Raw genomic sequence first — 24562 nt, forward strand, 5'->3', positions numbered from 1 at the left:
GTTCTCATGGTTCATGAGTTTGAGCCCAGCATTGGGCTCTGTGCTGACAGTGCGGAGCCTGCTTGGGGTTCTCTCTCTGCCCCTACCCGGCTTTCGTGCTCTCTCTCTCAGGATAAATAAATTTAAAAAAAAAAAATTTTAAATAGCAAACAAACAGTTCACAACAGATCAAGATAGAGGTTGCAGAATAAAGTAAAAAGCTTTGCTTCTTCCAGTTGGAACAAGAGACCCTGCGTTTTCACTTTGCACTGGATGGGCCTTGCTGATTACGTAGCCAGCCCTGGGCACCTAGCACGTCATAGGCAGACATGAAATGGTGGTTCTCTTCCCCTTCAACAACCCCCCCCCGCCAAATGCTTACTCTGAGTTCAGCAATTCAGTGCTGTTGGCTCTGGCTCTTGATTCACCGGTAGAAACAAAGTCTTTTGATGAGAACCCAGACGGTGGTACTTTTACTCCTTTCCACAAAGATGCCTTCCCCAGAGGCTCCTAAGGTCTTCGCATGATTTGCACCCCAAATGTGGGCCATTTTCCAACCAGCAGCCCTGTTTGGTAGCGGATGATAGGGAAATCTTACTTTTTCCTTCTTCTGTTGCTATAATCTTCAGACGCAAAGTGTTCTCTTGAAGAGGCACCGTGGGCAATCACTTTATGCAAACGCAGCATCTCTGAGGCTGCCGAGGCTGGGCCGGCCACGGAGGAATGAAGGGTGGACCGCGGGAGCCGGGCAGTGCGCCACCAGGGAGGCCCCGCCCGTAGGTCTTGGCATCGGTCCGCTGCTGTCCCTGTGACTTTGGGGAGGGGACCCAGGCCATGGCGGGAGAAGGTGGGAGGCTGACAGCCACGCCGCAGGAACCTCAGAGCCACGGGGTAGGGGAGCCCCTCGTTTGGCCTGGGCCCCATGTGACAGACGGGGCTCCCCGGAGCCGAGTAAGCGGCACCCCAGGCTGAGCCCAGGTACCGCTGCAGATCCGCGTCCGGCGAGGGGCCTCGGATGAAGTGGAATGGACAAGGTGCCTTGCTGGGAGCAATGTCTTCTTGCCAGCCACAGCACATTCTGCAGATGGAACTTTCCAGAAAGAGTGAGGGATGCAGGAGGAGCCCTCCAGGGAAGCTCAGGAAGGAGGCAAGGTGGCCTGGGATTACATAGCAGTACGGGGACAGTGGGGCCCCAGCCAGTTCCCTTTCGTTGGAAGCTGTCCTGTCTCTGAGAGCCTGCCGCCCCGGCAGCCAGGCCGGTCTCCTTGGCACGGCTGCTTTGGGCATCTTTGAAACGCTGGATGCGGCAGTTCACACTATGGACCCACTGAGGCATCCGTGCATCTTCATTCTTCGTGTGCCTGTTCTCACCGCTCCCCAAAGTTACCACCCCCGGGCCCCCCCCCCCCCCACTCCACCACCCCCTGCCCAGCTCCGCGGCCCCAACAGCACATTCCCCCAGCAGATACATCAGACACATCTCTCCTGCTTCTCTGTTTACAGGAGAATAGGAAGAGTGGGGCCAGGGCGTAAAAGACTTGGCCTAGGGTTCCTTTGGGTGAGTTTTGTCATGTCCTTGAGAGGGGACAAGACTGGTTTGGGTCAGAATCCAGATAGCACTCTGGACTCCCAACATGTGGTCACGTATATGCTTTTTACTTGTGTTTTGCCATTTTCTGATAGTAGCTGACATTTACTGACTTCTGTCTATAAGCTTGGCCCCCTTGCTGAGCATTCTATATATATAATCCTTTCAATCGTTTCTTTTTTCTCTCCTCTCCTCTCCTCTCCTCTCCTCTCCTCTCCTTCCCCCTCCCCTCCCTTTCCCCCTCCCCTCCCCTTCCCCCTCCCCTCCCCTTCTCCCTCCCCTCTCCTCTCCTCTCCTCCTCTCCCCTCCCCTTTCCCCTCCCCTCTCCCCTTCTCTCCCCTCCCCTCTCCCCTCCTTTCCCCTCCCCTCCTGTCCCCTCCCCTCCCCTCCTCTCTTCTCTTCTCCTCTCCTCTCCTCTCCTCCCCTCTATTCTCCTCTCCTTTTCTTTCCTCTCCTGTCAAGTAAGCTCTAGGCCCAATGTGGGGCTTGAACTCACGACCTCAAGATCAAGAGTCTCATGCTCTACCAACTGAGCCAGCCAGGTGTCCCTCCTCTCTTTTCTATTGAGATATAACTTACATACAACACAATGCAAAGGTCTTAAGTGCCGAGTTTGGTGAGTTTTGACAAATGTATAGACTCACGTACCCATCTGTCCCCCCAAGTACCCACCCATTACTCCCAAATACAAATATAGGATATGTCCATCCTTCCAGAAATGTCCTCGAGCTTCTTCCGCTCGGTCTCCTACCACCCTCACATGAAGACAACCACTGTTCTGATTTCTGTCACCACGGATGCTGCAGGTTCATTTCTCAGTTCTAGAATTTTTGAAGGAAGTTCTTCTCTTTCATGTCTGACTTCCTTCACTCGTGGAGTGCTTATGATATTCACCTGGGTAGGCCCATAGCTGTTCCTTTCTATTGCTGGCCACTGTCCCGTTGTCTGGATACACACAAACTCTGTGTATGCCTTCATCTATCGATGGCCATTTGGGTTGTTTTCAGTTTGGGGTGATTATGAGGAAGCCTGCTATGAGCTTTCACGTACATGGCTGTGTGTAGACATGTGTCTTGGGGAAATACCTAGGAGTGGAATTGTTGGGTCATATGTTAAGTGTATTTTTAGTTTTCTAAGCAGCTGCCAAACTGTTTTTCCAAGGGGCTGTATCATTACTGTACTCCCGCCCATGAGTGCCTGAGAGTTCCAGTTGTTCATACATTCACCGACACTTGGTATTGACAGTCTTTTTTGCTTTGGCCGCCCTGGTTGGTGGGTGGAAATGGTATCTCGTTGTTGTCATTTGCATTTTACCGATGACTCAGTTGCATCGAGCACCTCGTTATGAACTTACTGTGTATATCTCCTTTTGTGAAGGGTCTGTTTGAGCTGTTTTTGTACTTGGGGAGGGAGTCTGCTTGTCTTATCGACACGCGGGAGTTCTCAACATGTTCTGGATACAAGTCCTCTGTGATACATGAGCTGCCGTCTCTGCCTGCATGATCCTCTGAATCCTCCCGGACCCCTGTGAAGTGGATGTTATTACCTCCGCTTTGTTTTAGAGAGGCAGAGACTGACGCACAGAGAGGTTAAGCGAGATGCCCAGAGTTACACAGCTATACCCAGTAGCAGAGTGGGGATGCAGACCCACTCGTGTGTGACTCAGGGCACTGACATCCAGAAGAGCCCAGAAAGCGTCTCTCCTCTACACACAAATCCTTGTATCTCCCTGGCAGCCTGGAAGCGTGCCGTCCTCAAGCCAGTGCCCGGCTGGGTTATTTCAGTTCACACTCGCTCCCTCTGCTTCGCACATACCAGACCATCCTGGGAAGTAGCCGGCTCCCAGAACCCAGTTGGGGCACTGTCTCCTCTGGAGGATGCCACGGGGCTTTGAGCTGCTCTGATGAAAGACAAACTGTGGGCAATTTTATGGGCCTCTGAGGATGCTGGCAGGGTTAGCTCGTGCCAGGAATAACAATGAGGGGCCCAGGCAGGCTTGCTGCCAGCCCTGCTCTGGGACGCGTCCCTAGAGGAGGTGAGCCAGGCAGTGGGGAGGGAGGAGGCCCGTGGGGGGGTGGGCAGGGCTGGGATTCTTGTCCACAGCTGTCTCAAAGAAGGGCTCCTGGGTGCCCCAGGGACCCCGAGAAGGGGAAGGGGCCCCTGTGGCAGTCAGAGCAAGTGTCTGGGAGGTTTTGTGAGAGCAGAAACCAGAGCAGCTACAATCATCAACAAGCTAGTCAGAGTGGCGGGCCCTCGCCGAGGGCCCCCGACGTGCCAGGTACCGTGTCTGCATGTCGTATCCCTAGTAGGTGCCACGTGGAGCTGCTTTGCACTTCCTGGCTTCGTGCTCACAATAGTCTCATGAGATAGGTATAATTAAACCGTCCACAGGAGGAAACCGAGGTTCAGAGAGGTTAAATGATTTGCCTAACGTCACATCGTTTGTAAGTGGTTGAGGTGTAGCTAATTCTAAAGCCCAGTCACTCAGATGCCATGCTCTGATGCCTTTCTGTTCAACAAAATTGTGCCAAATTTCGACTTTTGGTCAAGCACTCCATTAGGTGTCTCGTCAGGGGAATATGATGTTGAACAACATCTGTGTCGTTGGGCCGTGTCGTGGGTTGAATGGTGACTTCCAAAAAGACATGTCCACATCCCAGGATCTATGAGTGTGGGCTCATGTGTAAAAAGGATGTTTGCAGATGTAATTACGTGAAGGATCTTGAGATCATCCTGGGTCACCTGGGTAGTCCTAAACCCAATGACGAGCATCCTCACAAGAGACAGAAGAGGGGAAGACAAGGGAGAAGGGAAGGCCATGTGAAGACAGAGGCAGAGGCTGGAGCAGTGTAGCCACAATCTGGGGAATGTCTGGAGTCACGAGATGCTCCAAGGAAGAAAGACTTCTTCCCTTGAACCTCCAAGGGGGCAGGGCTGTAGTGTATTGTGTTCGTTAGACAGAGTCACTATGTCCAGCCCACACACACTGAAGAGAATTACACAGGGCTTGAGCCCTGGAAGGCAGGATCGGGGGGGGGGGCATCTTGGAGGGTCCCCCAGAAGGCGGGAATCCTCCCTTCTATTTCTCTGGCCCTCCCAAGGCCCTGGCTCCAGGCAGAAAGGAAGAGAGAGAACAGTGTGCATTGACCATGTGTGGGCTACTGAGCTGGATTCTTTATATACATCCCATTATGTGGTATCATTTGAACCCGCAAGGGTTCTGTTCCCATGGAACAGAAGGGGTAACTGAGGCTCAGAAATGAAGGCCACACAGTAGCATATGAGAGTGAGCTACTGGTCCTTATTTTGGCCTCATCACCATCACCTGAATCTCTGGGCCCATGCACAGTTTCTCACTGGTAGGTCTAGGATGGGGCTGGAGAATTTGTGTCTCAAACAAGTTCTTCGAGGAAGCTGACTGCAGGTCTGTGGCCCATGCTTTAGAACCACTGGAGAATCATGGTTGCAGCCACGAGGGAACCCCTGAAGTGTTAGCGGATTAACAAATGAAATACATTTCTTGCTCAAGTCACAGTCCTACCAGACTGAGCTGGCTCTCCTGTTCTTGCACTGACTGGAACATGTGGTTCCCCCAAGGTCACCTTGGAAGGGGAAAGAGGGCAGAGGGTCATGTGGGATGTCTTAAAGGGCCAGGCCTGGAAGTGGCTTTCCTGCCTTTGGCTCACGCTCCATTGGCCCAAACTCAGTCACGTGGCCCGAAACAACCGCAGGGTCGGCTGGGAAATGTAGTCTTCCCAGGAAAAAGAGGCGGTATGCCTAACAGGCTGCTGGTCAGGGCGAGGCTGGTCCTTGGTCTCAGATGCTTTCCCCCTTCATCTCTTGCCTTCTCCCTGGTTCAGGTGCTTTTGCTGCACTTTCTCATATTAGCCAGTGTCAAGGGATTTTTTTCCCCATAAAAATTGAGAAAACAAAAGCGGAAAGAGACATTTCTTGGGTCCGTCGGCCCATTCTGCGGCCATTCGCCTTCACCCTCGTAGAGGGCCAGGTGCTCAGCGGAACAGCTGTCCAGTGCGTTGAAAGCTCCCAGCATGTTTTCCAGGGTTTCTTGCATGAGTTTCACTGCTACCATCTTAAAGAATCGATGCACGGCGGCCATCTTCAGTATTTGGAGCCCCCTTGGCCACTGCGCCTTCAGTGCCTGAACCCTTGACCCAGGGCTTCAGACAGGCTCCGTCCAAGTGAAGAACGCTCCTGCCACCCTGTCCCCACTGCTCCGGAACGCTCCGAGTGCAACTGCCCCAAACATCTGCAATTTCCAGCTGTCGTGCCTTTGTACATACTGTGACATCTGTCTGAGCTCCCTGCCTTCCCTCCAGACTCAACTCAAATGAAGCTCCATGAAGCGTTCTTCCATCAGTCCAGTGAGTGCTCAACTTGCCCTCATTCCGGAGCAGAGGCATACACACACCTCCCCGTCTGTGCCCACAGTGCAGCACCTGCCACGGCGTCTGTAGACTCCAAAGGCCTCTGCCATACCCAGCTTTCCTTGTAGAACGTGAGATGTTCGAGGGGAAGGGCAGTGTGGCATCCTTTATGGGCTTCTTCATCACCCGCAAGACTGAATCTAGAAACCCCCCTGTGACGCGCAAAGCCCTCCCCAAGATCCAGAGGTGAAGAGTGACGACTCTGGCACTGGTTTGAGTCCCAGCTCCACCACCTGTGGGTTGTGTGACTCCGGGCAATTTGTTAGCTTCACTGTACCTCAGTGTTCCCATGTGTGCAGTGGGGCTAATAGTCTAATGCCTAGTCAATGAAAGAATGCGCCAGAGGCCCTTCAAACAGTGTCAAGTACCTGGAAAACACTCAAGAAATGCCAGTTATCTTTCTGTCATCATCATTACTCTTTGCAACCTTCTCACACACCTGCTGTTCTTATTTGCTGACGATTTTGATGGTCTCGCGTGCACCCGTGCTTTTGTGCTGGATGATTCTTCCTCCTGGAGGTCCCTATCTTTGACATGTTCATTCATTCATACCTAGTCATTCATTCATTCATTCATTCATTCATTCATTCATTCACAAAGTTTTTGCTGAATCACAACTGCTCACCCTGTAGACTCATTTCAGTCAGCCCTTCCTTGCCATTCCTACTGGATTTACAACTCCTGTTTTTAAGTTATTAATTCTTCTGTAGCTCTCTGAATAACTTGAAAGCAGAAAAAAATGTCCTTTTCCCCACTGGATTTACTTCCTTGAACCCAGGTCCTAATATGGCTGCCACATAGTAGGAGCTTGATCAATATTACTGAATGAATACTTGAATGCCACGCATCTCTGAATCTGTCCCCAGTGCCTAGGATATTGTAAGTGCTCACCTAGGACTCTATTCTCTTACATGAAACCAAATCACCCTGCATTCCTAGCGCCTAGAGGTTGCGATTGGGGGAGAGCCACTTTTAATCAGCATAGCTGGATGTTTGCCACTTTCTGAACCAGAAAGCTTTCCCTGGTCCTGTTTGACCAAAGTTAAAGGTGACCAGTGGGGCCGTCTTCTGAAAAGTGCAAGAGGATGCCATTTGCACCCGTGTTCCTTGGACCGTTCCAAGAGTCACCAAAGACTTCTCAACTGCCGTATCTGCTGACCCAGTCCAGAGTGTATATCTCATGGTGTCCTGGAACCCCAGTGCCTGGAAATCAGGGAGGAAGGGAAAGAAAAGGAGAGGAAGGGAAGAAGCGGGGGAGGGAGGGAGAAAGGAAGAGGCCCTTCCCCATTGGCCAACACCTTAGAGATGAAGAATTGGAGTCAAAATGATTGTCGCACTAAGCCAATGCTGTGGATGGCAACCTTTGGCCAAAGCAGTCCCTCAGGCCTTCTTTCATGAATCTGATTTCTTTGGCCGCTGACATCTGGTCTTGCTTTGCAAGGTGGGTCTAGAACTGAATCTGTCTCCTTTCTACCTCACCTCCTGTAATCGCTGGGCTCTTTGGCTCCTTGGAGGTGGCAGGGTGGGAAGTTTGCTTGCTCTGGGGCACGCTAGGATAGCACTTTGTGTGCTGGGAGTGGTCTTACTGCCAATGTTGGGATATGGAAAGGCTCAATCTGGCATCCATCCCATGAGACCCCCTTAGGGGGACACATGGGCTGTTGCCTGTTTATGTCAGGGAGGAACTGCAAATGATTTTATAGACATTTTTCCCCCTAATACTATTTATGAAAGGTTGTTCTGACATTGTCCTAACGTTAACTTCTTCTCATCAATTGTCCTACCTAAAACCACGCATAGATCCTGGGTGTTCACTTTTCTTGACTCCTGTGAAACAAAAATAGTATTCATTGATATTTCAATATGTGACAGAGATTTTGCATGATGTTTTCTCATTTGACTCCTTTATTCTTCACAATAATCCTGCAGAATAGATATCCCCGGTCCCTGTTACAGGTAAGGGAATCGTGGCTCAGAGATCTTAATTTCACATCGCTGGTATCTTTTCATTACCTGTACAATCTGACTGCCGCTTTAATGGCCCTGCCTGAATCACTTGCAGGGGTTTTTTTCAGGCTACTTTGGCAATCAGTTTCTTCTGCATCACACATTACATGCCTCGGCCACTGTGCTTGTATTTCGTGGTCTCCTGTAACATGGACTCAAACACTAATTTGTTTGTAGTTATTATTTCTCGAAAGGAAAAAAAAAAAAAAAGGCCCACTTACGTGTCTCTTCTTTTATCTTTCCAGACCCTGAGGGGCTGATTCTCTGCGGCTCTTTTGGAGCAGATGTGACCGGGAAATCAATACAGCCATTAGATTAATCTGCGGCAACCATAATGTCATTGCATCTTTCGCCCTGCGATGTTGACAGAGATGTCAGAGCTAGGAGGAGGGGAGGCGCCTCAAAGAAGGAACGGGGCCTCCGAAGTGAAGGGGAGACTTGAAACCCCACAGAGCCTCACTTAACGGACGAAAGATTGCGGGTGGCTGCCTCTGGCATCATCGGGTCTTCTGTCAGAGAATGCAGTGACTTGGCAACAGGCAGAGCAGGGGGACCTGGAAAGCTCGGACATCGGGCAGCCTCTCGGGAGGATGAACTCGGCAGCAATGGAGCGGTAGCCTGGTCTGGACTCTCTTTTCTTATTTCCAGATTCTCAGCCTCTCCCGAGGCGGGGCGGGGGTGGGAAGACCCCATGGGATTTCCTTCTTCCATTGCATCTGGCCTTTTAAAATTATTATTCTCATTATTATTAATATTTCCTGACACAAGGAGAGAGGGCGTCCTTTATAAGCACAGCACTGGGCTCTTGGAAAGCATTCAAGGTATGTTTGGATGGTGAAGCTGCTCCCATCCACAGTGCACATTGGTACGGAACGCCTGCTAGTTCGGGCCCTGCTCCAGGTGCAGACGAGTGGGTGTGGGGGGGGGGGCGGGATTTCTGCAGTGAACAAAATAGACAAGACCCCTGCCTTCAGGGAGCTCACATTCTAGTGGAGACCAAAATCAAGCTAAGCTATTAGCTTGAGTTTTCTCTCCTGCAGACTTGGCCAACTGCCCCCCCCCCCATCTCTTCTCCTCTTCCTTTGTAGAGCAGTGGTTCTTATCCAGGGGCACTTTTGCCACACACCCCCACCCGCCCCACCCAAGATATTTGGCGATGCCTGGAGACGGTGTTTGGCTGTCATGACCTGTGTGTGTACGCATGTGTGACTAGTGTCTGGCTCGTAGAAGCCAGGGATGCTACCCAACATCCTGCTGTGCTCAAGACACCCCCCACAACGAAGACTTTTCCAGCCTGCGGTAGCAGCCGACAGTGCTGAGACCCAGGAAGTCGGGTGGAGACAGAAGTGGCTGAGCAGCCGGTGACTACATTTCCTAGCATCCCTTGGGGCTAGGTGTGGCCATGTGACTGGTTCTCACCAATGGAGTGGGGACAGGCGTGCTGTGCCATGCCCAGGTGCAAGGCTCTTAGTAAGTAGATGGGCCTCTTCCCCGCCCCGCCCCGCACCCCCCTCACCCCCCAGGCTGGGTGAAGAGAACAGCAAGGTTATTTGGTCTGGTGTTTTGTTTGTTCGTCATAGACATTTGTTTCTACAGAACAACTCAGAGGATAAACAGAGGCACACGGCTATAATTGCCACCACAATCTGCTGCTGAGGAGACATGCGACCCGAGGATAAGGGGCTGGGAACTGGATGGGGTGTGTTGGGTCCCGGGATAACTGGGGGCCCCTGTGATGAACCACGCAGGGATCCTGTCAGTCACGATCTGACCCCCGGGCCTGATGGTGACAGTGGAGCCACGCGGGGACCTAAATCGCCATGTGAGGAGAGCTGTCTGCCAGTCAGAGACACTCAGCTCGGACTTTCATGAGAAAAGGTGCGTTTGGGGATCTCTCCTTCTTAGCAATGTCGTCTACCCTGGCGACTCTCGTCACCAAGTCTTGTCAATGATTCCTGAACGATAAGAATAGCTAACGTTTATTGAACATACGCTGTGAGCCAGGCACTAAGCTCTTTGGGTGTAAGCTCTCATTTTTACCTTCATACCAACTCTTCAAAATAGGTCCTATTATTATTCTTGTTTTACAGATAAAGAAGCAAATGTTCAAGGAGGCTAGCAGGCCGGGTGAGTGCCGCATGGAAGTTTCATGCCAGGTTTCAGCCTCCACCACTTAGAGCAAGTTCCTTTGTCTGTTGCTATAACCTCGCCATTGGTGACACTTGGGAGTCATGGTAACAGTTTCCCCTTCAGTCCCGTTGCCTCCAGTGTAGACACTGCAGAGAGAATGACTTTTTAAAAATCAAATCTGAACTGGGGCGCCTGGGTGGCTCAGTCGGTTAAGCATCCAACTCTTGACTTCAGCTCAGGTCAGGATCTCGGGGTTTGTGAGTTCGAGCCCTGCACCGGGCTCTACGCTGACAGTGCAGGGCCTGCTTGGGATTCGTTCTCTCCCTCTCTTTCTGTTCCTGCCCCACTTGTGCTCTCTCTCTCTCTTTCTCTCTCAAAATAAATAAATACATTAAAAAAAATTTTTTTAATTAAAAAGAATAAGACAGTTCTGCCCATCTTCCTTCAGTGACTCCCTACATTGTTTCAGGATAAAGTGCACACTCCTGGCCAGGGCATGTGGGTTCCTCCGTGGTCTATCCCAGATTCTCTGCTACCTTCATGGTCTCTTGCTCCTTCTTCCTTTGGCCGTGTACCCCGGCCTTCAGCCTCACTGCAAGAGAAAAGGAATATAATTTTTTTTAAGTTTATTTATTTATTATTTATTTTTATGTTTTTTTTTTGGGGGGGGGAGAGAGAATGAGTGGGGAAGGGCAGAGAGAGAGGGGGACACAGAATCCGAAGCAGGCTCCAGGCTCTGAGCTGTCAGCACAGAGCCCTACGCAGGGCTCGAACTCATGAACTGTGAGATCATGACCTGTGCCAAAGTCGGACGCTTAACTGACTGAGCCACCCAGGTGTTCCAGTTTATTTATTTATTTTGAGAGAGAGTGTGTGTGTGTGGGAGGAGCAGAGAGAGGAGGAGAGACAGAATCCCAAGCAGGCTCTGCCCTGTCAGCATGGAGCCCGACACGGGGCTTGAACTCATGCATCATGAGTTCATGACCTGAGCTGAAACCAAAGAGTCAGACGCTTAACTGACTGAGCCACCCAGGCGCCCCGAAAGGAATATTCTTTTTCCATAATTATTCTTGCTGTGCAGAGGGAATCACAGTTAAAGTAACAAGCTTCCCCTGTATGTTTCCAAGAGTTCAAGCAAGGATCGTTTGAGCATCTCCTGGGAACACCATTGAAAGGATTCTTATGTTGGGTGGGAGGCTCATTCCGACGAGACACTGCAGCAGTTTTTCAACACACAGCTAATTGCATAATGTAAGGTGAACCCAGGTTTTCATCTTTGTTCAGCTCTCAGATTCTATTTGTTCCATTAAAAACCATATTGGCTTTGGAGACTCATTTGGCAATATCACACTACAGCAACTTTACTCCTAATTATACTCCCCAGAGAACTCTCATGTGCAAAGGAGAAATGCAGCATTTGTAAGAGCGCAAAACTGCTAAGCCAAGTGTACGTCCACAGGAGAATGGATGAAATGAACTCCTACAAAGAGCGTAAACGAACTATAAATAAGTGGATTCGAGCGGCCTGTGCTACGTACAGATGAATCTCAGAAACAGTCTTAAGCATCAAAGCCGTCTCAAAAAGGTAGATATCGGACGATGTCACAAATAATGTCACATATTGTGCCAGTCAGGGTCCCAGTAGGAAACGAAAGGCGAACTTGGAACTCTGGAAAGAAGGAAAGGAAGGCACCTTTTCCAGGGGTGGTAGGTGTGGCGGACTGTTTCATGGCCACAGATTCCCACATCGCTCCTTCCGTCCCGCGGTGGAATCTGTTTTTCCATCCCCATTCATCTGGGCTGGTTTTGTGACTTGTCTTGATGAGAGACTGTGACAAGAGTGACTTCAGGTAGGTTACACCGGGCCTGAAGTTTTCTCCCTTCACACCTTTTTAAAAAGTGTTTTATTTATTTTTTGAGAGACAGAGAGAAAGCAGGGGAGGGGGAGAGAGAGGGAGACAGAGCATCAGAAGCAGGCTCTGTGCTGTCGGCGTGGAGCCTGACGCGGGGCTCAAACCCACGAACCTCGAGACCGCGACTTGAGCCGAAGTCGGATGCTTCGCCGACTGAGCCACCCAGGCGCCCCTCCGTTCACACTTTTGAAATGCGCTGACATTATACAAAGGGGCCTGCACCAACCTGCCAGAGGCCTTGTGGACAGAAAGACCCAACCGCCAGCCAGCGCTGACCGCCAGATGCGTGAGTGAGGCTGCCTGGGGCCCAGCCAGCCCCTAGCTGACCACGAGCGGGCTACCGATATATGAGGAGGGCAGCCAGAACTGCTCCGAGCCGAGCTTCCTAGCTGAGTCCAGCTCAGATTACCAACCCACAGGGTTAGGAACAAAACACTGGTTAATATTTTCAACTATTAAGTTTTGGCGTGTTTCGTTGGGAGGATATAATCGACTTAGAAGGGTCAAGGAACCCGGAAGAGGAGCTCGGGCGTTGAAGTACAGTGGCAAGGTAAGAGTTGCCGAAGCAGCGATGTCATGGGAGCCCGTGGGGGGCTGTGGCCGCACAGGGAGGCGCCTGGCAGAACCCTGGAGCCCCAGAAGCAGGGCAGGGATAGAATAGGGGAAGAGATACCCCAATCTCCCTCTCCTCCTCCCTCCAGTCTCCTGCCAGGCCCTCCTGCTGGCTGAACCCAACCAGAAAGCAGAAGGCAAGGGGGCTTGGGTGATGCCATCGACGAGGCCGGCCTCCTTGGCACCGAAAATGGATCCGGGTGGGGCTGGGGGCAGACGGAGACTCGCGGGGACATATGTTGTTGCTGAACAGCAGACTGTGAGAACATTTAAGGCAACGCGAGGCCGCCAACTCCGGATAGACTTTTGCCTCTGGGGAAGGAGGGATTTCTACCTGACGCGGGGCAGTGAGCGTTTTCGTATGCGTGTTTCTGTACATGCTCCACGTGAGAAGGAAGCAGAGGAGTTTTATGCAGGCCCGCCAGGCACCGGCCCCGCCACCCTGCCCTTCCGCCGATGCCGTATCGAAGTTGGGTCTGCGCGCACCCAGGAGGGCGTGGAGAGGAGAAGAGGGAGGAGGCCGAGGCGCTTTCCGGGGCCCCGTTGCTTGGCCCGTGGCTGCTGAGTTTCACGCTTAGGTCTGTCCACCCCCAGCCTCTTCGTCTGGGTGACAGACCCTTCCTGGTGTCACGGCAGGTGAATAAGTTTTGCCCAGATCTCTCTGTCTGTCAGGGCCTCCCCCTGTGCCTCCACCCCTCCCTCCCCTTCTCCCTCCTTTCCTTCGCGCACTTGAAGACGGGAGAGGCCATGAAAGGATCCCTGGATGTTATTGGTGTAAAAGGAATGTTTACGGTAAAATAGGGTGTGTGAGGCCTGCCTTTTTAAAAACAGCACCTGGGGTGACGGATAGGCATGTTTTTCAAATTCAGCCGTCAAAGCCAGGGCAATCATCGCTGCCTCCTGGGTGGAAAGTGATTTACAATTTTCCTCTTTCGTGCCATCTTAAGACAAACAGGCACGCTTGTTTCCATGGAGAAGCCCCTCTTCCCTCTGAGGTGAAAGCCCGCTTGACTGTCCTCCCTTCCTCCTCTCTTTCTCGCTTTCCGATCTCCTTCTTCTTCATTTACTCCAGTGTCTTTTGCTTTTCCCTCCTCCCGGCCAGCTTTCTGTCAGCAGCGGGGCAGAGGCACAGCCTGGGTCTCATTCCAGGGAGGGGTAAGGCTCGGTCCTCCCTCCTGCCCCTGCGGAGTGGTTCTTAGAATCCTCCGGGGCCTGAGAAGTTTACACCCTAGGTCTTTGGACTGTTGTCTTCCTAAGAGCTTGTTCCGAAAAGAGCTCCGAGTGGCGAAGCGAGCCTGGGCCCGTGGCGGCTGTGGCCTGGTCCCCGTTCCGGTCCTGTGGCCACAGATCTGTGTGGCCTCAGGCGGTTCACTTCACTTCTCTGTTTCCTTCCTTGGAACGTGAGAATAACTGTCCCAAGAGTTATCCTGAGAAAACGATGGGAGAACCCTTCCTGTGGGTTCTGCAGGTCAGCAGCTGGCACCCTTGACTTTGGATCCTGAAGTTTATTTATTAACCTCCTTCACGGAGGATGGGAGGGTCCTTGGAGGAGACCCCCAAGAGGCCAGAGCAGAGGGGAGGCCTTGCCGTGGCACGGGCAGGCCGAGCCGGTGGGGCTGCCTTCCTGCTTTGGGTCTGTGGAGTTTTGGTGTGCCGGGGTCTGGGTCTGGGTGTTTAGAACAAAAGAGGAAGAGCGAGCTAGTGTCAGAGTGTGTGTCTGTGGCCTGTGAGTAGCTCTGAATGTGTGCCCTAAGTGTGTTTGTGTAGGGTGAAGGCGGGTCTTCCCGCACGTGAGCGTGCCGGTGTGTGCAAGTGGCTGTGTGTGTGTGCGTGTGCACGCACGTGCGTGTGTACGTGCATGTGCGCCCTCTCCAAGGGTGGGGGCAGGCAGTGTGAACAACAGCCACCCGTTTATTTTGCATCAGGTCCGGAGGCCCCAGTAACGATATGAGTCCTCCACATACGGTCAAAATAGCCCGATGCTCAGCTCTGAGCGGATGGGGCTGGCCTGGGAGATGTGGTGCCCTAAACAGAGGCCCCTCTCTCCTTGTGCCGCCCGCCCGGGGGGTGAGGTCTCCACCTGGGAGCAGATGTGTGTCCTCGTGGCTTAGTTCTGCTCTGAGGGGGGATTCGGTGTCAGGGACTGAAGCTCAGGTGTTCGCACATTTCCAGAATTTGTCTGATTTTAATCCGGGTTTTGTTGTTGGTAACTGCAAGTATGTGTGTGCTCGGTTCCGGCTAAATATGTGATGGTGCTTCTTTCCTTTATCCTTCCTCCCTCCCTTACCCCCTTCCTTCCCTCCCTGCGTCCCACACATACTGAGCACCTTCTCTGTGCCAGGCCGTGTTCCATGGGCTAAGGACACAAAGATGATTCCTGTCCCTGTCCTTGAGAAACATCTAGTGTATTTAGAAAGGAAGATAAGCCAAGAAGCTTCAGTAAGAGAACACAGCCATGGACGGGGCCATAGGGCATCTGGGAGCACAGAAGGGAGCCCTTAGTCTCTCGGGGGCTCCGTGAAAGGCTTCCAGGATACCGGGGACTTGAACTAAATCTTGAAAGTCGAGGAACTCACCAGCTTGGGGAAGTGAGGATAATAAAAGCAATTTTGTAAGAATAGCTGCTACTTTCCAGCAGGTGGTACTTTGGGGGGTAGGACAGAATCATCTACTCACGTGTGGTGGACGCTAAGAGGTCACACAGTTCTTTGTTAAAAATGAGCTGTGACACCGCTTTGTACTAGAGGAGATACGTTAACTGAAATGGCAAGCGATTCAAAGCAAACACAGGTTAGGAGGTGAGCCCCCTCTACATCTTTTTTTTTTTTTTAATTATTTTTTATTTTTTATTTTTAGAGAGAGCACGAGCAGGGGAGAGGGCCAGAGGAGAGAGAATCTTAAGTAGGCTCAACGCTCAGTGCAGAGCCTGATGTGGGGCTCAATCCCACAACCCTGGGGTTATGGCATGAGCCGAAATCAAGAGTCGGACGCTCAACTGACTGAGCCACCCAGGCGCCCCCTTCTACCTCTTTTATTTGCCAATTTATACTTCCAAGGGAGTGAGTACAGAGAAGGGAATGAACAGTTACTGAGTACCTATCATATGTCAGGTAGCTTTAAATGTTACCTCACCAACAGCTCTGTAGTAGGGTTGGTTAACCCCATTTCATAGCTGAGGAGACTGAGACTCAAGCGAAGTTTCTTCCCCGAACAGCAGGTCTCTGAACCACAATCAATAGTGCTCTGTCACCAAGCCTGTCCTTTGTAGGCATTGTCTACCAGAATCTTCTATTGTGAACGTAGCATGATGGCTAACAGACTTCTTGTCAAGGATCATAAACTTGGAATTCAATATAAAGTCACTATTATTCCAGAAAAAAAGAACCTGGATGCCTGCTCCTTTTGAAAAAATAGCACGCCTTAGTGAGATGGGCTATTAATATACATTGTCATGACATCAGTATTGCAGGAGCCTACTTTTGGAGAGCCAGGATGCTGCTAATTTGCATACTGCTTTGCATTCATTTGCATCTGCTCTCCATATGCAAAATCAAATGCAGCTAATTAGTGCAACCTTGTTACAATGGGAAGCAGGCCCAGCCTTCTGTGCCAGGGCATACAGAGCCCAGAACAGGGACCGAAGCTACCCAAAGCCAGTCACTTTCTGGGTTGGACATGCCTGAGAGTGGAAAGAAGGATGCGTGCTCTGAATGAAAAGTAAGGTCGCTGAGTATCTCTATTTTTCAAATATCCCTTTGAAGTAATTCTTGCAGACGGAGAGAGAGAGAGAGAAATCAAAGAATGTGACCAGAACTGCGCTTCAGGTAGAACTTCATTGGAGAAAGGGCACAGGATTTGAAGCCCAAAGGCCTCAGGTGAAGTCGGCATTGGAGATTGGCTTTGCCACTTCTAAACTGTGGGACCTTGCGTTTGTGACGACATGGTGGGACCTAGAGGGCATTATGCGGAGTGAAATAGGCCGGACAGAGAAAGAGAGATACCATACGATTTCACTTATACGTGGCATCTACAAAACAAAAGAAATGACCGAACAAACAAAGCAGAAACAGACCCCTAAATACAGAGTGCTGCCAGAGGGGAGGGGTGGGGGGGGATGGGCAAAATGGGTGAAGGGGGGCCGGAGACACAGGCTTCCGGTTATGGAATGACTAAGTTACGGGAATAACAAGTATAGCGTAAGGAATACAGTCAGTGGTATAATAGCCTCGTATGCTGACAGAGGGTAGCCGCACTGTGGTGAGCTGGGCAGAACTTCTAGAGCTATTGAATCACTATGTTGTACACCTGAAGTCAAGGGAACGCTGTGTGTCGACCATACAGCAATAAAAACAAACAAAACAGCAACAGCAGAAAACCAAACTGTGGGACCTTACACTTCATGGACTTGCGGGGATCACATGGGGAAAAACAGACGAGAACGTACTTTGTAAGCATCGGAGCGCAAAACGGAGATGAGGCCTCTAGGCCATGCCTCATTATGATGCAGGGTGTCCCAGATCCGGTCAGGGTCTGACACTCACAGTCTCGCAGGGTCCCGACCCTGGATGCGATGGGAAGTGTGTCCGTGTCTGTGGCTGTATCTGAGTCTGTGTCAGTGACTGTGTCTGTGTCTATATCTATATAAGCTAGCATTTAATGAGCACCTAAGAGGGACCAAGCATTGTGCTAAGTACACCGCATTCATATTTCATTTAATGGTTCCCTTGACCACCCTGAGAGGTGTGTATTTTTCTGACCCCATCTTACAGATATCTCCGTAGCAAAAACATGCCTGCCAAGGGTGCAAGGATACTCTTGCCAAATGATCAGAACGCTCTTTCTCCTGAGCAGTGATGTTGGCATTCGTGGTTTATTTCCCCCTGACTTCCACGTTTCCAGCCTCCGGGTAGATACGGTCTTTCTACTAAGCTACTTCTTTCAGATTGGCCTAGTTGGGATCATTTTGATTTGATCTTGGCTTTAGTTCTATGCCATGGGAGGACTCTTTTTTTTCAACTGGTTGTTTTGATTGGACTTGAGTATTTCAGCTCCATAATAACAGGTCATCAGTAAGGATGGTCCATTCTGCGAAGAGCAGCTCCCATCTACCAAAGCAGATTACATTATTGCTCAAAAATATTCACTGTCTCTCGTGGCAGTAGGAGTATGCTTCCCATGGAGATAGGGCCTGGCCATGTGGCTTTGCTCTGGCTAAGAACATGTAGGTGGAAATGATATGTGTCGCTACCAGGCAGAAGACAGCCTGCGGTTTGCTATATCTTTTTTCTTTCCTTTCTGACATGATGCTGGGCCATGCTCTAAATGGAGTCTGCTCCACAAATGGGTCGTGGAGGCGAGGCAAGTTGGAACCGGTTGTGGTAAGTCTTGAACATAGGAAATGAATCTCATATGGGGCGCCTGGGTGGTTCAGTAGGTTAAGCCAGCTTTGGCTCGGGTCATGATCTCACAGTCTGTGAGTTCAAGCCCCGCGTTAGGCTCTGTGCTGACAGCTCAGAGCCTGGAACCTGCTTGGGATTCTGTGTCTCCCCCTCTCTCTGCCTGTCCCCTGCTTGCTCTCTCTCTCTTTCTCTCTCTCTCTCACTCAAAAATGAATAAACATTAAAAAATTTTTGGGGGCGCCTGGGTGGCGCAGTCGGTTAAGCGTCCGACTTCAGCCAGGTCACGATCTCGCGGTCCGTGAGTTCGAGCCCCGCGTCGGGCTCTGGGCTGATGGCTCAGAGCCTGGAGCCTGTTTCCGATTCTGTGTCTCCCTCTCTCTCTGACCCTCCCCCGTTCATGCTCTGTCTCTCTCTGTCCCAAAAATAAATAAACGTTGAAAAAAAAAATTAAAAAAAAAATTTTTTTTAAAGAAATGAATCTTATATTGTCGTAAGCCTCTGAGACTTGGAAGATCATTTGTTATGGGAGAATAACAGCCTATCCTGATAAAAACATTCCCTTTCTTTTGAATATGATGTGTTTAACTCTCACAGGATGGCCTTTCTCCTAAATTCGGGAGGTACGTCATCAGCGCCCCTGTGAACTGACTGCAGTAATTAGATGGCTGGACGCTTACCCCAAATGGTTGCTGCTCACAATTTTTTGTACCTCCATTTTGGAAACTGCTTGAAAGTTTGAAAGGTCCGGCTACTACTGATAACAGCTAATACTTCACACGCAGCGTCTTATTTAATCCTGGCAACAGCCACGGGAGGTGCATACTCCTAATTTTCATTTTCCAGATAAGGGAAACAGAAGCTCAGAAATGTTCAGTAATGACTCAGGATCACACAGCTAAGAGGAGGGCCAGGATTTAAATCTTCATTCCTTTCTGGCACAAACCCTAATGTCCTGATTTTCTGCTCATACTGTGTCCCATCGAAATGGATGTTAGCTGGCTGAGTCACCTACCTCGCTTATAGGAGGTGGCCACAGATATTCTGGCTGCTAATAAAAATCGAAATAATTATTAAACAGTGAAAATGACATTGGAATTGATACTAGGAGTTAGGAGGGTCACTGTGTGGCTGTTTCTTATTAGCAACCCTACAATGTGACCTTGGGCTACATAGGTTTTCCTCTCTGCACCCTAGAATTTTCTTCTCCAAATGGGGCACTTTGTCTCAGACCACACGGTTCGTGCATCTGGGCGATGCGATCCTTTAACACCCTGAAAGCGTATGCAGAATGATGTCTGTAAGTGTATTTTTTTCTGGGCAGAGGCTCCATACTGTTTTTCCAGTCCTGGAAGAGGTCTGTGGCCCCCAAGAGGCGCAGGACTTTAATTCTCTCTCCTTTGTTGAGTATGATTTATCCTTTTCCTGAGAAGCGGGTGTAGAGGCAGGGAGGATTCCGTCTGACTAAATCGCAGTTGAGTTGTGTAAGGTGAGTGTCAGATTTATCAAAGATTAACTGGAAGGCAGGCTGCATCATTTCATTAAAAATAATCGTTAAAAAATGTTTCTGTCTCACATTCCTGTGGCCCCCTTGCTGCTCACTCCGCACAGAGCTGTTCTTCTGTCTCCCAGTCCAGGCGCTGTGTCATTAGTTGTGGCTGTTGGTCATTTCCTGTCTTACTCAGCCAAATAATCATGTTATTTTGACTGGGATGAGAACGCGTCCAGAACCATGAGCTTAGTCTCTCAGGAACTGGCAGATGCCTTTCCTTGAGTGTGGGAGGAAAGGAAAACAGTCGGGCTCTCTTTGCCGGCAGTTCGCTCACCGATTCAGTCACGCGTTTTCTGTTTCCAGCCTGTGCTTACCGCACAGCTATCTACCTATCACACCTTGGCCACTGCTCTTGGTGCTGGGGCTATTGAGGTGAGCAATCAGACAAAAAGTGTCCCCACATCCCTGGAATTTATGTTCCGGTGGGAGAGATCAAATGTCTTGGTAGAAAAGTTACTAAGAAAATATATGCTCCTTATATGCACCCTCAGGACAGGCTAGCAAGATGCCCTGCATAGTACGCATCTCAGGAGACAGGTGAGGGAACTAAGCATTCGTGACGTTGAAATAGCTCAGCCCGTGTCACACGGCAGGTACAAGGTGGACCTTCACATCAGGTCCTTCTGACCCACGTTGCTTCCACAGAAGCAGTAGCCGCCACCTAAAAGCTTATCATTCAGCTGTGACCCATTGGGCCAGGTGTTCCTGAGGCTGATTCCTTCCTGATGGAAGATCTGAGTTTATGTGAAGAAGGCTGACTCCCTCACCCTCTTTACAGCCAGTTCGGGAGGTCTGGGGCCATTATTTTTTCAAATAACTGTTCTGCCCCCTTCCGTCTCTTTACGTCTTCTTGGAGTCTAATTGCACACATGTTGGATCATGCTTGGTATTTTCTCACAGGTCTCTGAGCTTCTGCGTATTTTTCTTCCATACTTTTATTAATCTCTGTTGTTTGGATTGGATAGTTTCTCTTATCTTTCTATTGCACATTCACTGACTATTTTCTTGGTTCCTTATTTGGTCATTCATTGATACCATATTTTGAAACTTTTGTCTGATAATTGCAACATCCGTTCTATGTATTGTCAGTTTTTAAAATGTTTATTTATTCTCAGAGAGAGAGAGAGAGAGAGAGAGGGAATGTGTGCAAACAGGGGAGGGGCAGAGAGAAAGGGAGAGAGAGAATCCCAAGCAGGCTCTATGCTCTCAGCACAGAGTCCGGCACGAGGCTTGATCTCACGAACTGTGAGATTATGATCTGAGCCGAAATCGAGAGTCGGACGCTTAACCAACTGAGCCACCCAGGCATCTGTCTTGTGATTTTCTATTGCCTTTCTTCCTGAGTATGAATTATTCTTATCTGTTTCTTTGCATGTGTAGTAATTTTTCATTGAAAACTGGGCAGAGTAGATAATACGTTGTAGTAACTGTGTATTATGTTGTGTTCTTCTGAGAATTGTTAGATTTTTGTTATCGTAAGCACTTAACCGCCCGCATTCAAAGGTGTGTAATACCTGATATTTTTGCTCTATTCCCGTGGCTTCTCATCGCTGCTTCTTTACCCTGGCTCCCGGGGAGTCTTTCAGGTGCCTGTATAACTTGGTCATTGTCAAGAATTTGGACAGCGACAGGACTCATACTTCCAGTAGGTTTTTTTTCCCCTAGGGCTCCCCTCCCCCCCCATTTCTAATTTGTCTGGGTTAGTAGGTTCTGTCTCCAGAGATTTCAAGCCCATAAGACTTCAGCTTTCTGCTGCCCAAGCTGCGTGAAATGGCTCAGAGTTAAAACAACAAAACAAAAGAAAACCGAGCATTCGTCCCTTGAAGCTCCATCTTTAAAGAACAGACTTCCTCCTGATCTCTTTATGCTTTTTGCTGGCCCGTCTGCCTCTCTCCCATGCATGTGTCGTGTAGCTGTCAGCCAGCGATTTGGGCAGAGTTTCTACTCAGTGTTTACTTCTCACTACTTCGGTCATTCTCTCTTTGCCAGGAATTCCTCTTTAAATTTTCACCTGCTTTCATAACCTTGTATTCTGATCTCTGGCCCCTTGGGCCACAGTTGTAGCCATGGGGATTGTGGAGAACACGGAGATCAGAAAGGCACGAATTCTCAATTCTTCTCCCTTACAGTTGTGTGTGTGTGTGTGTTTCAAGATTAAATTCTCCTCTGGCTTCTGCCTTTGGATGCTTTCCAGGGTCGTTAAATAGTTTTTTTTTTTTTAATTCAGTTTTCATAATAGTCATCTGCAGTAGGATTCATGTGACCACTTCATTCCTGCGCCAGTGCTCCTAATAAGATTTGACTCTGGGAAAAATTTAAGACGCGCAGGGTGGGGTGAAGTGCTTGTCTACTTCAGACGTCGTGCTCAGCTGCGTCCGTGCGTTGGACTCTGGTCTTGTGTTATTCTTCTTAGTTCCCTGTGTAAGTCATGGAGGCTAAGTCCTCAAGTAAAACGTACGCTCTTGAGGGTAGGTCTCTATATGTGGTAGAGATAGAGTAGACAAAGAGGCAACAGGGATCATAATCCTTGCTTGCAAGAAGTCAGTCCCACTGGGGTGATGTGTAGATAAACCTGAAGGTACTGTGAATAGGTCAGCGCTGTCTGTTGTGCTGTTTGCTTTGTAATAGACGAATTGAGTCATAGACGATTGAATATAATGGCACTTGTATCCTGCATTTTGAAAATCCAAATTTATGCAACTCAGTCACGCTCTTTTTTTCCCATCACTCTCCTCTTCCGCATGTATGATTGGTCTATATTGGTTTTGGATGCCAGTACCATTCTCCCTTCTGGTCCAACATCCCAGTGTTTCCTTCGGGAGCCATCCCTGACTTAGCCACAGGAGTGGTGATAGAAGGGGATGAGTACGTGCACGGGCTACTTAGAGTATCCCCATCTTCTGGCTACAATGATTAGTTGAAGAATGCAGTGTGATCCAAGTTGGTCCCCTGAGATTCACTCCCAAGACTATTGTTAGAAATTTCAGGAAAAACATGTTTTCCTTCATTTGGGATTGACACGAGAAGGTAGGCTATAACCCCTGTTAACTTCCCACTACCAGTAACTGCTCATGAGAATAAAAGCAATGTGGATCTGGTCACTTCTTCCTTTAATATTGTTTCTGGAGCTATGACACCTCTTGGGAAGAGTCTGCTTCAGGGAAACCGACACATGAGAAGTCAGACATGAGAGGTGGTAAGATAAGACATTAATTTGGGCTCCTGAGAGCAGAGCTGCCTGAAATTTTTCATGCCGAAAGTGTATACCCAAGCTTCTTAGTTACCTGTGCTTATCAATTCCTTTTACGCTTACGCCAATTTGAGCTATCACTCACTTGTGAGTGATATCACTCATGATAAGTGATATCACTTATGACCCAAGGAGCCCTGCCTAAAAGAGCCTTGTCTCTTCGGCCCCTGCAAGATAAGGTGAGAACTTATGGGTTTCATGATTGTAGGGGGTTGAACAGTGTCCCGACAAAATTCACATCCATCCAGAACCTCAGATTGTGACCTTATTTTGAAATAGAGTTTTGCAGCTATAATTAGGTGAGGGTTGGGATGAGGCCATGTGGATTAGAGTGAGCTCTAACTCCAATGGTTGGTGTCCTTGTACGAAGATGTGAGAACACACGGAGACACGGAATAGAGGGTGACGCGAAGACGAGGGCGGAGATTGGAGTGATGCACCCACAAGCCAAGGAAGCGAAGGATCGCCACGAGCCACCAGAATTTGGAAGAGGCAAGGAAGCATCCTCTACTAGAGGCTTCAAAGCAGCACAGCCCTGTCAACACCTTTGTTTCAGACTCCTGGCCTCCAGACTCGGATAGCATCAATTTCTGTTGCTATAAAACCCCAACTTTGTGGTCATTTGTTACAACAGCTGTAGGAAATTAATATGATGGTCTGACTCCCGCTTCCCCTTCCAGCCTCCCTGTAGAGGCAACCGGGCAGAGTGGATAACCCTGCAGACCCTCAGTCGGGCTTCCTGGATTCAAAGTTTCGCTTTTTCACTTCGCTGTTCTGACTCTCATTTATCGCATGGAGCCAATGATAGTAATAACCCACCCCTGCAGGTTGTCGTGAGAGTTAAAGGAGTCTGAATGTTGCCGTCCTTAAGACACTTTGGGGCACAAACAAAACACTCTGGAAATAACTGTTACTGTTGTGGTTGCGGGTGTGGGTGTGTACTGTCATTCTCATCCCTGCTGCCTCCTGCTCTGTTCCCACCAGGGCCACCTCCTTCGACTACGGAAAAGGATCCGTAGTTCCTCAAACGAAGTTGAAGGGCGTTCAAAGAACTCCTTGCCCAGGATCAATGAACTCTGCGTCAGATTTGGAATTCAGATCCTGACTGGCCAGCCTCTGCCCCAGGCACTATGAATCACTCCAGAGCAAAAGTAGTGAACGGCCTGGAAGGATCTTCTCTATTTCCCTCTCTAGCTCTGTCAAGCCTGCTGATACTGTTCAGTCATCAACCTGTGGTCTTGGGGGATGGAGTGCACGCTGCAAAGGGGCGGTGGCTTTTCCTGAGGCCAGCCAGACTCTCTTTTCCTGGGATAAGAGGCTTCTCTTCCTGTCTTTAAAATCCGGAAATAGCTTTGTTTTCTTGGGGAGGGGGCGGTTTTAAAAACCCATTGCTTCCATTTGTGATATTTGCAACCATTAAGACGGCCCCTAAAAGCACTTTTATAAGCTCCGAAAGAGACAGACTGGGAAGGAACCTCATAAACCTGCAGCAGATATTTCTGATAAAAGCACGCAGGGAACATGTTCTTACTTACCTCCGAGCACTGCAAACTTTGCTATCAAAACCCGGTATTGATCTTGTCTTAGTCTCTGTCAACATAGTTACCCCTTGGGTCAATATGTCCTGATTTTCTGTCTCAGGACTGTTTGGAATCAAGAAATGACCTTGTGACATTTCCACCCAAGAAGT

The 24562-nt window shown here is 49.7% G+C and overlaps 1 protein-coding gene across 33 annotated transcripts in view; it reads left to right on the forward strand.

The window, feature by feature from the left end:
- The window catches only part of LOC102900020, a 369137-nt gene that overhangs the window by 264147 nt on the left and 80428 nt on the right, over nucleotides 1-24562 (forward strand). For 21 of the 33 annotated variants that reach the window (XM_045049719.1, XM_045049728.1, XM_045049734.1 and 18 more), the window contains 4 exons: nucleotides 8265-8640; nucleotides 9108-9897; nucleotides 10110-10146; nucleotides 11277-12612. The gene's annotated coding sequence lies outside the window, so the exon portion shown is untranslated. The remainder of the gene's footprint in view (nucleotides 1-8264; nucleotides 8641-9107; nucleotides 9898-10109; nucleotides 10147-11276; nucleotides 12613-24562) is intronic. The other 12 variants (XM_045049729.1, XM_045049732.1, XM_045049717.1 and 9 more) reach the window with 11 other exon arrangements.

Source organism: Felis catus, chromosome F2, assembly GCF_018350175.1.
Source record: "Felis catus isolate Fca126 chromosome F2, F.catus_Fca126_mat1.0, whole genome shotgun sequence".
NCBI lineage: Eukaryota > Metazoa > Chordata > Mammalia > Carnivora > Felidae > Felis > Felis catus.